This window comes from Dendrobates tinctorius, unplaced genomic scaffold, assembly GCF_039654945.1.
Source record: "Dendrobates tinctorius isolate UK_male_01 unplaced genomic scaffold, ASM3965494v1 ptg000020l, whole genome shotgun sequence".
NCBI classification, from domain to species: domain Eukaryota; kingdom Metazoa; phylum Chordata; class Amphibia; order Anura; family Dendrobatidae; genus Dendrobates; species Dendrobates tinctorius.
In genome coordinates this window covers 57,202,099-57,215,052 of record NW_027361688.1, presented here as the reverse complement: position 1 = coordinate 57,215,052, position 12,954 = coordinate 57,202,099, and the positions used below count along the sequence as shown (strand labels likewise).

General features: G+C 46.5%; 1 protein-coding gene across 1 annotated transcript in view; it reads left to right on the top strand.

Annotated features, from left to right (window-relative positions):
- SRA1 (steroid receptor RNA activator 1) overlaps positions 1-12,954 on the top strand; it is a 44,358-nt gene that overhangs the window by 18,709 nt on the left and 12,695 nt on the right. The gene's annotated exons all lie outside the window — the stretch shown is intronic.

The following is a 12,954-nucleotide window of genomic DNA, read 5'->3' as shown; positions in this document are numbered from 1 at the left end:
CCACACTGCTGCAGGCTCTGCAGGGGCATGTCTCGGCTATGAACTTTACCCAGCAAAAGGATAGCTTGTCTCGGGGAACATGCCGTTTCCGACACTCACAGACGTAAGCGAACCCACAGGTCACGGTCATCTGCGTCATCCCATAGCACACGGTCATCTCCCTCCAGGGAGAGACACCGTGATTCCAGGTCACCTAGACCGTCCCCTACCAGAGACAGACAACGCAGATCCCCACAGCGATCTCCGACCACAGCAGACCTCCATTCCACTTTGCCCACCAGAGAGCGCCTTAGTGACACGCAGGATTCGGAAGGCATCTGTGACTCCGACTCAGACAACGAAACGGAGAGGTCTGCGGTACCTTGTCCCCCTAGCACTACATCGCTAGTTGAGGACATAGTCTCTTCCATCCATCGGGTGCTGGAAATTTCTGATCCAACCTCGGAAGCCCCAGAACACAAAATTTGCTTTGAAAGTGTCCTGAAACCACCTAAGGTCTTCCCTAATCACCCGGAGTTTCAGACGATACTTACTAAGCAGTTCTCGCAGCCTGAGAAGAAATTTGCCAATAGCAAACATTTGGAAGCAAGGTACCCCTTCCCAGAGAAGGACACCAAGGGGTGGACAGACCCACCCGAAGTGGACCCCCAGTCTGTAGGCTAGCAGTACAGACCCTGCTCTCACTGCCATATAGCTCAACCCTCAGGGACGCAGCAGACCGGCAGGTAGAACGCATGGCTCGTTCAGTTTTCGAAGCGGCAGGGACCGCCCTGGCCCCCGCGTTCGCTTCAGTTTGGGCGGCCAAGGTCATTCTGACTTGGGCCAAAGCATTGCAAGATGGTCTTCAAGCTTCAAATCCCGGGCTTTCGGACCAAGTGGTTCAAATAGCAGTTGTAGCAGGATTACATGCTTCATGCAGCCCTGGACTCTGCAAGAGGTGTAGCGGGGATAGCAGCAAACGCCATCACGATCCGGCGTATCCTCTGGCTGCGGGAATGGAAAGCGGATGCGGCCTCAAAGAAGTCCCTCACGCATCTCCCGTACCTTAGTGGACGGCTTTTTGGTGAAAAGTTGGACACAATGATATCCAACGCCACTGGGGGTAAGAGTACCTCTTTCCCTCAGCTGAAACCTAAACGCACGTTCAAACGCGTAACCAAACACGATTCCGATCCTTTCGGAATTCTTCGGGCTGGTCCGTCTCGCACCCAGCACAAAATCGTGACCGCTCTCCATGCAGGGACAACCCACAGGCGGTGCAGAGGCCGGACAGGACCTGGCAGTTGAAAGCAGGCCAAGCGAAACCCAAGGGAGGAAAACCTCCGAACCTCCCTTCATCATGACTCACGAACTCCGGAAGACACCCCACCAGTAGGCGGGCGACTTCTACTCTTTCAGCAAGTCTGGCTGCCTATTACAGAAGACAGGTGGGTCAGGGAAATAGTGTCTTCTGGATACAAGATAGCGTTCACTTCCAGCCCACCGAACCGGTTCTTCCTCTCTGTTCCACCAAAACCGCCAGACAAGGCTCGTGCCTTCCACCAAGCGGTCTCCTCTCTCCTTCAAGCAGGAGTCGTAGTACCGGTTCCCATGAACGAACGCTTCCGAGGGTTCTACTCCAATCTATTCGTAGTCCCCAAGAAAGGAGGCAGCGTCCGGCCCATACTAGACCTAAAACAGCTCAACAAATATGTACGGGTCCGTCATTTTCGCATGGAGTCCCTTCGGTCCATCATTGCGACCATGGAGCAGGGAGAATATCTTGCCTCCATAGATATACAAGGCGCATACCTGCACATACCAATTGCTTCCGCCCATCAACGGTTTCTCAGGTTCGCGATCGACCAGGACCACTACCAGTTCGTGGCTCTCCCGTTCGGGCTTGCCACGGCTCCAAGAACGTTTACCAAGGTAATGGCAGCTACCATGGACGTTCTACACTCCAGAGGCATTGTAGTCGTTCCATACCTGGACGACCTTCTCATCAAGGCTTCCACTTTTAAGGACTGCGAGGACAGTGTCTCAATCACAATCGACACTCTGAGTCGCCTGGGCTCGTTAGTCAACCTACAAAAGTCATCGACTACCCCGAGTCAGGCCCTGACCTTCCTGGGGATGCTATTCAACACTTCCAGGGGTCTGGTGCTCCTACCCAGGGACAAGACACTTGCTCACCATCTGGGAGTTCGCATACTCCTCCGCAATCCTCCCCGATCCCTCCGATTTGCCATGAGAGTCCTCGGCAGGATGGCAGCAGCAATGGAGGCGGTACCATTTGCCCAGTTTCACCTCAGGCCTCTTCAACTTGCCATCCTCAAGTCCTGGGACAGGAATCCCTTCTCCCTCGACAGGGAATTCCGATTGACATCGTCAACCAGGAGGTCCCTACACTGGTGGCTCAAGCCAACTTCGCTTGCAAGAGGAAAATCTTTTCTCTCAGGTCATTGGAAGGTCCTGACCACCGATGCAAGCCTGACAGGTTGGGGTGCGGTGCACCTACATCACAGGGCACAAGGCAAGTGGTCACCAGCGGAAACGACCTTGCCCATCAATATTCTGGAAATTCGGGCCATCTTCCTGGCACTGAGAGCCTTTCATCGCTTGCTGGCAGCCTCTCACATAACAATACAGTCAGACAATGCCACGGCGGTGGCATATTTGAATCACCAAGGCAGGACCCGCAGTGCCCAGGCAATGAGAGAAGTGGCACATATCCTCCACTGGGCGGAAGAGACGAGGTCGGTACTCTCAGCGGTCCACATCCCGGGTGTGGACAACTGGGAAGCCGACTTCCTCAGCAGACAAGGAATGGACGCAGGGGAGTGGTCTCTCTATCCCGAAATTTTTCACCAGATCTGCCACCCTAGACGTGGACCTAATGGCATCCCATTTCAATGCCAAGGTCTCCAATTTCATGGCCAGGGCACGCGACCCGCGGTCGCTTGGAGCGGATGCCCTGGTGCAGGACTGGACCCAGTTCCAGCTTCTGTACATTTTTCCACCCCTCCCCCTGATCTCCAGAGTCATGAGGAAGATCAAACAAGAGGGAGTTCCAACCATCCTGATCATGCCGGACTGGCCCAGACGTACATGGTACGCCGACGTCGTGCAACTTACAGCAGACGCCCCCTGGCGTCTCCCCAACCGTCACGACCTTCTGTCACAAGGTCCGTTCTACCATCTGAACTCAGGGGCTCTCAATTTGACGGCGTGGCCCCTGAAACCTGGGTTCTAACCCAAGCAGGGCTCTCACCAGACGTCATCACAACCATGATCAGGGCAAGAAAACCAGCCTCCGCCAAGATTTATTATCGTACCTGGAGAGCTTTCTTTACCTGGTGCGAATCCCGTGGACAGGTCCCACTCCCTTATTCCCTCCCGAAGGTGCTGGGTTTTCTTCTATCGGGCCTGGACGCCAGGCTATCCCTAGGCTCGCTTAAGAGCCAGGTGTCAGCGCTTTCAGTGCTTTTCCAGAGGCGTATTGCTAACAAGCCACAAGTAGGGACTTTTCTCCAGGGAGTTTCCCGATTGGTTCCCCCTACAGACGCCCACTGGATATGTGGGATCTCAACCTGGTCCTGACAGCATTACAGGCACCACCTTTCGAACCCCTTAAAGAAGTCCCACTCCGCATCCTGTCACAGAAAGTGTTTTTTCTGGTGTCAATCACCTCGCTGCGCAGGGTGTCTGAATTGTCAGCACTCTCCTGCAGACGGCCTTTCCTAGCTTTTCACCGGGACAAGGTGGTTCTCAGTACCATCCTTCCTTCCGAAGGTTGTGTCCACCTTTCACCTCAATGAAGAAATTTCCATCCCTTTGCCATCCCTTTGCCCGGTTCCGGTTCATAGAGTGGAGAAGACTCTGCATACACTTGACCTCGTCAGGGCATTGCGTATATACGTGTCTAGGACTGCGCCCTTCCCGAAGTCTGATTCCCTTTTCCTTCTTCCGGAAGGCGTTCGCAAAGGTCTGCTGGCTTCCAAAGCTACCCTTGCCAGGTGGATCATGTCCACCATACAAGAGGCTTACCGACTTAACAATTCTTCTCTTCCGGCCGGTATCATGGCACACTCTAAGCGGGCAGTAGGGGCCTCCTGGGCCATTCTGCACCAGGCTTCGTCATAACAAGGCAGCCACTTGGACTAGCCTACACACAGTATAGTGTTCATACCCAGTCCTCAGCGGATGCGAGCCTGTGTAGATGGGTTCTGAAGGCGGCAGTGCCCCAAGTTTAGCTACCTGCTAGCACAATATTCGTCCATTGCTTCCCACCCAGGGACTGCTTTGGGACGTCCCATGGTTCTGTATCCCCCAATGAGGCGACAGAGTAAAGGAGATTTTTTTGTACTCACTGTAAAATCTCTTTCTCTTAGCCTCTAATTAGGGGATACAGCTCCCACCCTGTTATCCTTACGGGCCGTTGTTACAGTTGAGTTCTCATATTGTTCTTTGAGCTCGTACATAGTAGCCTTCTTACAGGCATGGTTATGTTATTTCTGTTACGTTCCTCCTAATGCTTTTGCACAAAACTGGAGAAGACTGACGCCATCCAGGGGTGTATACTGCAGAGGAGGAGCCAAAGTTAATCTTTTTCAGATTATGCATAGTGTCGCCTCCTAGTGGACAGCAGCATAACACCCATGGTTCTGTGTCCCCCAATTAGAGGCTAAGAGAAAGAGATTTTACGGTGAGTACACATAAATCTCCTTTTTCTAGTGTGTTATAGTAGCCAAGCATAAAAAAGATATAAACCTCGTATTACTATTATCGCACCACTCCAAGATTAAAGTCATCCAATCACTCATACTGCATGGCGAACGGCATAAAAAAATAAATCCAATTCTCGACCTGCTCTTCATTTGTTCATTCTGCCTCTGAAAGCTCGCAGTAAGGCTTGACTCACATTTATCCTGAGCTCTACGCTGAGTGCTTACATCGGGGTTTCCATGTAAATCTCTGCGTCCGTCAGTTTAAGCAGGCATAAAAGCGAGGTCGGCCAAAGTTTTGTGCTCCTGTAAATAGAAAGTCACCGCCAAACAGAGGCGATATGGAATCCAGAGTAACTCTGCTGCCTCATTGTAGAGAATGGATCCCTCGGGAGTTTCATCTGAATCACGTCATTTGGAAATTTTAGATGGAAACCCCAATGTAAGTGCTCAGCATAAAGCACAGGATAAAGGTGATCCTTAATGTTATGTAAAATGTTCCCTATAAAACTGAACTCAGTCCCCCAAAAAACAAGTCCCCAATTAGATTTGCCATCCGTCAATGTTAATATAGGGGGCTTCCACGTTTCTGGTAACAAAAAGGCACAGGAAAAGCGTTATAGCTTCTCACTCCCCAAAAGAAATTCAGCAAATTCTGCACTCCCAAATTCTTTGGTCCCCCTCCCTTATGAGCCCCACATTGTGCCTAAACCACACTTGTCATCCACATGTTTGGCATTTTTTTGTCGATGAGAGCCCATTTAATTTACGGGATGCATGTCTTCAGAAGTACGAACTGGTCACTACAACGTACTGGGTACTACAATGGCAGATTTGCAATTTTTACTCAGCACCATCGACTGCTGAGTGTTTCTGGAAAATGGTTATTTCTCACCCATGGAGTCAAAATTGTCACTACACCTGTAGATAATTGGTAGAGGGGTGGCATTTCTAAAATGTGGCCACTTGACGGGCAATTCTGCTATTCTTGCACTTCGGGGCTCTCTATATGGAGTCCGCAAACTACTCTACAATAGATGGTAATTACTTACTGGTAATTGGATTTTCCCCAACCATGACAACACATTATGGAAAGAGAGTATCCACACCAAGGAACAGGAAACTCACAGAAACTCTCCATACGCGTCAGTGTGTTTACAGAGCATAAAAGGTAGCCACGCTGTTAGAGGCAGCAACAAACATACTTGGAACTAAGTCAAGTGCTATATAGATACATATATTTCCCTTTTTTCAAACCATTGAATAAGGGGAAGACATTCCACCACCTGAAAACCAAGAGAGGGAATAAACACTGTGCTGTCATGGTTTGGGAAAATGTAATAACTGGTAAGTAATTATCGTCTTTTCCCTACACCCTGACAGCACCGTACGGAGAGGCTAGAAGAAATCTCTATGGAGGGAACATTGCAGAAAGACCCTTCCAAAGGAAGGATCAATGTGTAAAGTACATTTTTAGTACTCATCCCATCTTGTGCCTTGATAACTATTGTAATAAACAGCAAAGAAGGCGGCACAATCTAATATATAAAGTTCAAAGTGTGTATGTATGTGTGTGTTGTGTATGTCCGGGATTGGCATCCGCATCGTCGCAGCTACAGCCACAAAATTTGGCACAGTCACACGTCTGGACCCCGAGAGCGTCCTAAGCTATGTTGTGAGGTGAAATTTTAACCCCGCGCTTTCCAATTCACCAAACAATTTTGCCCCTATCTACATACTGGGGAAACAGTGTGTGCGTATCAAGCCCCGCCCCTCATTATGATGTCACAATGGTTGCCATGGCGACGCTGATGTCATAAAGCACCACCGCTCATTATGTCATAATGGTTGTCTATGAGATGGAGGATGTGTGATGGGTATATGGGCACGGGACTATGGGATGGAGGATATGTATGATGGGTATATGGGCACGGGACTATGGGATGGAGGATATGTATGATGGGTATATGGGCACGGGACTATGGGATGGAGGATATGTATGATGGGTATATGGGCACGGGACTATGGGATGGAGGATGTGTGATGGGTATATGGGCACGGGACTATGGAATGGAGGATATGTATGATGGGTATATGGGCATGGGACTATGAGATGAAGGATGTGTGATTGGTATATGGGCACTCGACTATGGGATGGCAAATATGAATGATGGGTATATGGGCACGGGCCTATAGGATGGAGAATATGTATGATGGGTATATGGGCACTGGACTATGGGATGGAGGATATGTGTGATGAGTATATGGGCACGGGACTATGGGATGGAGGATAATTATAATTTGCTATAACTAACCACAGTTAGTTACTATGCCCGGGCAGCGCCGGGCTCTTCAGCTAGTGAGCTATAAATGAATAACATCATACATAACAAATTATAAATAAAGCTGATATGATGAAAAGTAACCCAAGCTCATTGCAAAATAGTGTGGGACACACTGAAAGCATGCAAAGGTATCAGAAGGAAACCAGTGCAAAGACGTCCAAGTTCGTTTAAAATTACAAATCTTTATTAAAAGAAACAAAACAGGGCGCATCCACTGTGTGAAACCTTTAAAACACAATTGTAATGGTGAGGCAAGGAGAGACTCACCTGATAGGGTTGTGAAACTTCGGTCACAACACCTACAAACGCATGAAACAGCTGCTGCAGTCTGCACAGGGTCCAAGGACTTGTAAGTGAAGATGGCTTTAAGGTGCAATGATACACTGCGCTGCTGTAGGTGTAATTCAAGGAAATTTATTGGTGCCTACGCGTTTCCTGAGCTGTCCCAGCTCACTTCATCAGTGAGCTGCCCTGATGAAGTGAGCTGGGACAGCTCAGGAAACTCGTAGGCACCAATAAATTTCCTTGAATTATACCTACAGCAGCGCAGTGTATCATTGCACCTTAAAGCCATCTTCACTTACAAATCTTTATTAAGGACACAGATAAAAATGGCAATTAGTGCATACAAAAGTGACACATGAAAAAACTGACAGTGTGTGGAAGCACGGTGCACCTGAATAAGATGGTATATATTGTCCGTCTGTGTAGAGAAATGAATTGAAAGCTGTCACAAAGGCACAGGGCAATAAGGGTTAAATAGTAAACAGATGAGTGGTCAGCAAAAAGTAAAGGAAAAATCCCAATCTGGCTACCACCCAAGATATTTATTTGAAAGTAAACCCCCCCAAAAAAGCTTTATAGGCCAGATGAATTATAATAGCTCCAACACATACCAGGGAGGGCACGCACAGGGGCACCACACACTGCCAGACCCCAACGCGCGTTTCGGATATAGTTCCTTCCTCAGGGGGCGTGTCGCAAAGCTAGTGTGATCGCTATAAATAGAGGGCTGGAAAATAACAAGGCCAATAGCGCAGGAGAGCTCAGGCGGCCCCACAGCCCCCCCCCCGGTCGTCGTCGCCGCTGACGCTGACAACTGCACGGGGCCCCGTGATGTCAGACGCCAGACAGCGATTAGGAGGAGGCGGAGCAGGAAGACGCTTTGACTCGCACATGCGCAATCAGAGAAAACAGATACCGCGGCCATTTTAGAGAATGGCATACTCTTCCCAATTGGATGCTATCCTTAAAATATCTCTACAGGGCGGCATTATCACCAAAGAATTGTTTTCCGCATTGGTGGTTGCTGAACCGGCGATCCCCACGCTGTACCTTCTTCCAAAAGTGCATAAAAACTCCTCTGTGCCATATCGTATCTGGACGTGGTAATTTCTTTGAAAATATTAATAGATGGATCGATTATCATCTACAGCCTCTTGTGACCAGCCTCCCTTCTTTTCTCCGTGACATGGGTGATCTGCTGCACAGGGTCGACGGGCTGTGTCTTGAGGGTGATACTCTTCTAGTTTCAGACCTTTTCAAATCTTTCACCAAAATTCTGATATTTTCACAAATAAACGCAAAGAAATATTAAGCTAAATTTACCACTTTCATGAAGTAAGATACAGCGCTGGCAAAAATTAAGAGACCACTGCAAAATTTTCAGTTTGTCTGATTTTTCTCTTTGTAGGTATATTTTTGAGTAAAATGTAAATTGCTCTTTTATTCTATAAACTACTGACAACATGTCTCCAAATTTCCAAGCACTAAATTTTGCATCTTCAGAAAATGAGAATTGGTCAAAATAACAAAAAAATGCAGTGCTTGCAGACCTCAAATAATGCTAAGAAATCAAGTTTATAATCATTTAGAAACAACAATACTAATGGTTTAACTCAGGAAGAGTTCAGAAATCAATGTTTTGTGGAATAACCATGATATGATTTTTAATCACAGCTTTCATGCATCTTGGCTGCTTTCCACCAGTCTTTCACACTGCTTTTGGGTGACCTTATGCCCCTCCTGGTACAAAAATGTAAGCAGTTCTTCTTTGTTTGATGGCTTGTGACTATCCCTCTACCTCTTGATTACATTCCAGAGGTTTTCAATGGGGTTCAGGTCTGGAGATTGGGCTGACCATGACAGGGATTTGATGTGGTGGTCCTTCATCCACACATTGATTGATCTAGCTGTGTGGCATGGCACATTGTCCTGCTGGAAAAACCAGTCCTCAGAGTTGGGGAACATTGCTTGAGCAGAAGGAATCAGCTGTTTTTCCAGAATAACCTTGTATGCGGCTTGATTCGTACAACCTTCGCAAAGATTAACCTGCCCAATTCCAGCCTTGCTGAAGCATCCTCAGATCATCACCAATCCTCCACCAAATTTTGCAGTGGGTGCAAGACAATGTGCCTTGTACGCTTCTCCAGGTCTCCGTCTAACCATTAGACGACCAGATGTTGGGCAAAGCTGAAAATTAGACTCATCAGGGAAGATTACCTTACTCCAGTTCTCTATGGTCCAATTCTTATGGTCTTAGGCAAACTTCTCACAGCAAGATATGGCCTTATCAAAACCCTGTATGATGACAAATGCACATATAGCAGGATGCAGCTCTCTATTGCCTCTATTAGTGGAGGCCAGCTGCATCCTGCTATATGTGCATTTGTCATCATACAGGGTTTTGGTAAGGCCATATCTTGTTGTGTGAGTTTTTTTTAATTTTTTCTATGTTAGCTGTTAGGCAAACTTCAGCCTGGTTCTCCTTTTGCTTCTCATTGATGAAAGGCTTTTTTCTACCTTTACATGACTTGAGCCCTTTTTCTAGGAGCCTGTTACAAACTGTTCTTGCCGTGCACTTCACCGCAGCTGCCATTTGCCATTCCTTTCGTAGGTCACTTGATGTCATCCTGCAGTTACTGAGGGACATTCCAATAAGATGACGGTCATCCCGGTCAGTAAAGAGTCATTTTCGCCCTCTGCCGGTCTGTAGCTTTGTTGTCCCCAATGTCTGCTGCTTGACCTTGTTGTAATGGACTACCATCTTAGAAATTTTAAGGATGGAGGCAACATGACGCTCACTGTATTCCTCTGCTAGTAAAGCCAGAACTGAGCCCTTCTTTTTCTCACTCAAGACTTTTCTTTTCAACTCCTTTGGCATAGTTAATTTATTTTTTCATTCCTATTACTTTTGGAATATTACTAGCACTTGTTTTGCCATCCAGCTTGTCTTATTGCAAGAGGAATGTGAACACCACACCAGGGTTTTTTTTTAAACTTCATTAAATAAAATTTGGTTCAGATGATCACCTAATCAGAAGCACATTAAGTAGAATGAGGTGTACTCTGGTTGGAATTCAACTGACAATGGAATGGCTGTCAGACATGTAGAGAAGCTGATTCTTATAAAACTGTGCAGTGGTCTCTTAAATTTTGAACCCATTTTACAAACTATACATCTCAATGAATTCATCTAGCGGTGCAGTGAGCCTATTAACACCACGGATGTGTCACAGAATTTTATATCATTGGGCAGTGAAGGAAAAATAATTACATTTTTACCACAAAAATTTTGTTTTAGCCCCAGGTTTTACATTTTCACACAGGGAAATGGGTGAAAATGGCACCAAAATTTGTCACACAATTTCGGTTGAACATGGAAATACCCCATATGTGCCTGTACGGTACTGGTTAGCCACATGGCGAGACTCTGGAGGGATGGAGCATTATTTGCCACCTTCCTGGAGCGCAGATTTTCCTAGTATAGTTTTCAGACTCCATATACAGAACCCCTAAGTGGTAGAAGAGCAGAATACCGCCTCAAGTGACCCTATTTTGGAAATTATACACCTACCAAACATGTGGATTCTATAAATGTGGTTTAGGCCCAATGTGGCGCTCAGAAGGGAGGGGGCATTTGGATTTGGGAGTGCAGAATTTGCTGGATTTCTTTTGGGTCATGAGGAGCCATTCCGCTTTTCCAGAGCCTTTGTGCTACCAGTAACGTTGAAGCCCCTATATTTATGTTAAAGAGATGACAGACCTGAGTGGGGGCTTGCTTTATTTGTGGATTCAGTTGAAGCTTTTATTTCGAACATTTTACATCACATTTTGAATAATATTTATCCATTGATCAATGTTGAGCATTTACATCGGGGTTTCCACATCACTGAATTCGAGTGACTTGATTCAGATGAAACCCCCGATGGATCCATTCACTATAATGAGGCAGCAGAATTACTCTGGACTCCTTCTGGCCTCTGTTCAGCAGTGTTCTTTTCAGAAGTGCACTAAACCTTGGCAGATGGCTCTTTTATGCATGCTTAAAAAGACGGAAACCTCCAGATCACAGGTCAGATGGTGTCCACAGTGCCTCCATCTGCCTCTTTATAGGGAATCTTCAATCGGGAGTTACGTCTGAATCACATATTTGATAGATTTACATGGAAACCCCTGTGTAAGCGCTCAGCGTAAGATAAGTGTGAGCCGAGCCTTACTGCTATCTTTGGGAGGCAGTATGAACAAATCAATAGTAGGCGAAGAATTGGTTTTATTTTATTTTTTTACGCCTTTTCTCTTGTGGGAAAGGTATATTTATCAACTTTATTTTTCGGACCAACGTGATTACGGTGATACCAGATTTATATATGTAATATATATTTTTGTTGCCTGTTGTCACACACTAAAATTTTTTACTTAGTCCTTCTATGGGAAATGCTTTATACCCATCAATTCTTCACTGACAGCAGCTTCTTAGACCTGCTAATTATTAAAGGACAAACTGTCCAGGTTATTTGAACAATCGAAGAAAGAAACATGACCTCCTTCCACCTTCCCCCATTACTGTGGAAAAATGCCTGAATAAGAACTGTGAGCAATAAAAGGGGATTTGCCTCCGTTTCCAGACAGACTCTTCATGTCAGTAGCCAAGACACCATGGTTCCAACTGGAGGAATACAGATTTGACATTCTACAGGACGTCAGCTTAAGGGACCCTGGCCCCAGCTGGGAGAATACAGATTTTCTTCATTGAAATCACTGAACCCTCAAAGACGTTTGGAGAATCCAGGTTGGGACAATCAGGTCACCTGGCCACATACATCAATGTACTGAGTCAGCTTCCTAAGCTTGCCGCTACCTCCCCTCTGTGGGTGCCTGCCAAAAGTGGGATGCCACTGGTTGAGGTAATTGACCCTGGCAGCCCCGAAGTCACAGATGTTCTAATTGCCAGCGAGACATTGGAAGGGTGAGACTTTCATTAACACCATCTTATGTACTTGCTGGATCTGAACTATGTTATTGTCTATTGGTTCTTCAATAAAATATCACCACGCTGTTTTATCCTCACTTTGTATTGTCAGAGATTCTGCCCACGGGAATGGAGTACGGTTGTTCAGTAGGATGAGACTTGGTCCATGCGGTCTTTCTAAAAACAGCCAAGCTTGTGGACGAGAGCACCCACTGAACTTCATGTCTAAACAGCTCCTAACATAACATTTCCTATTAGCCCAGTTTTTCCAAAAGAGGGTAAAACCAGGAAGATTTATAGCCAAGTCATGTGAAGCGTCCACCCATGAGTCATCAACACCAACTGTATCACTGTGTTCCTCCAGTACCAAGGCCTCTAGCTCTACCATTGTTTTTGCTGGATTCATTTGTGAATATACATCTTAGATTTCCATCTTATTTTTCCACCTTTGCTTTTAGAAATGCAAATTCCTGAAATTTTGTGGGCACATTTGTCTTCGCTATTTGTAATACATGGATTTTCCCTATCCACTTACCTAGTCCTCCCCCACCAGAGAACATTTCTCCAGCCTCCAATTTAGCCAGACTCCTCTCTAACCTACCTCTTCCTTTACTTTCTGTCTCGTCCTCTATCCTAGTTTAATTACTCTGCC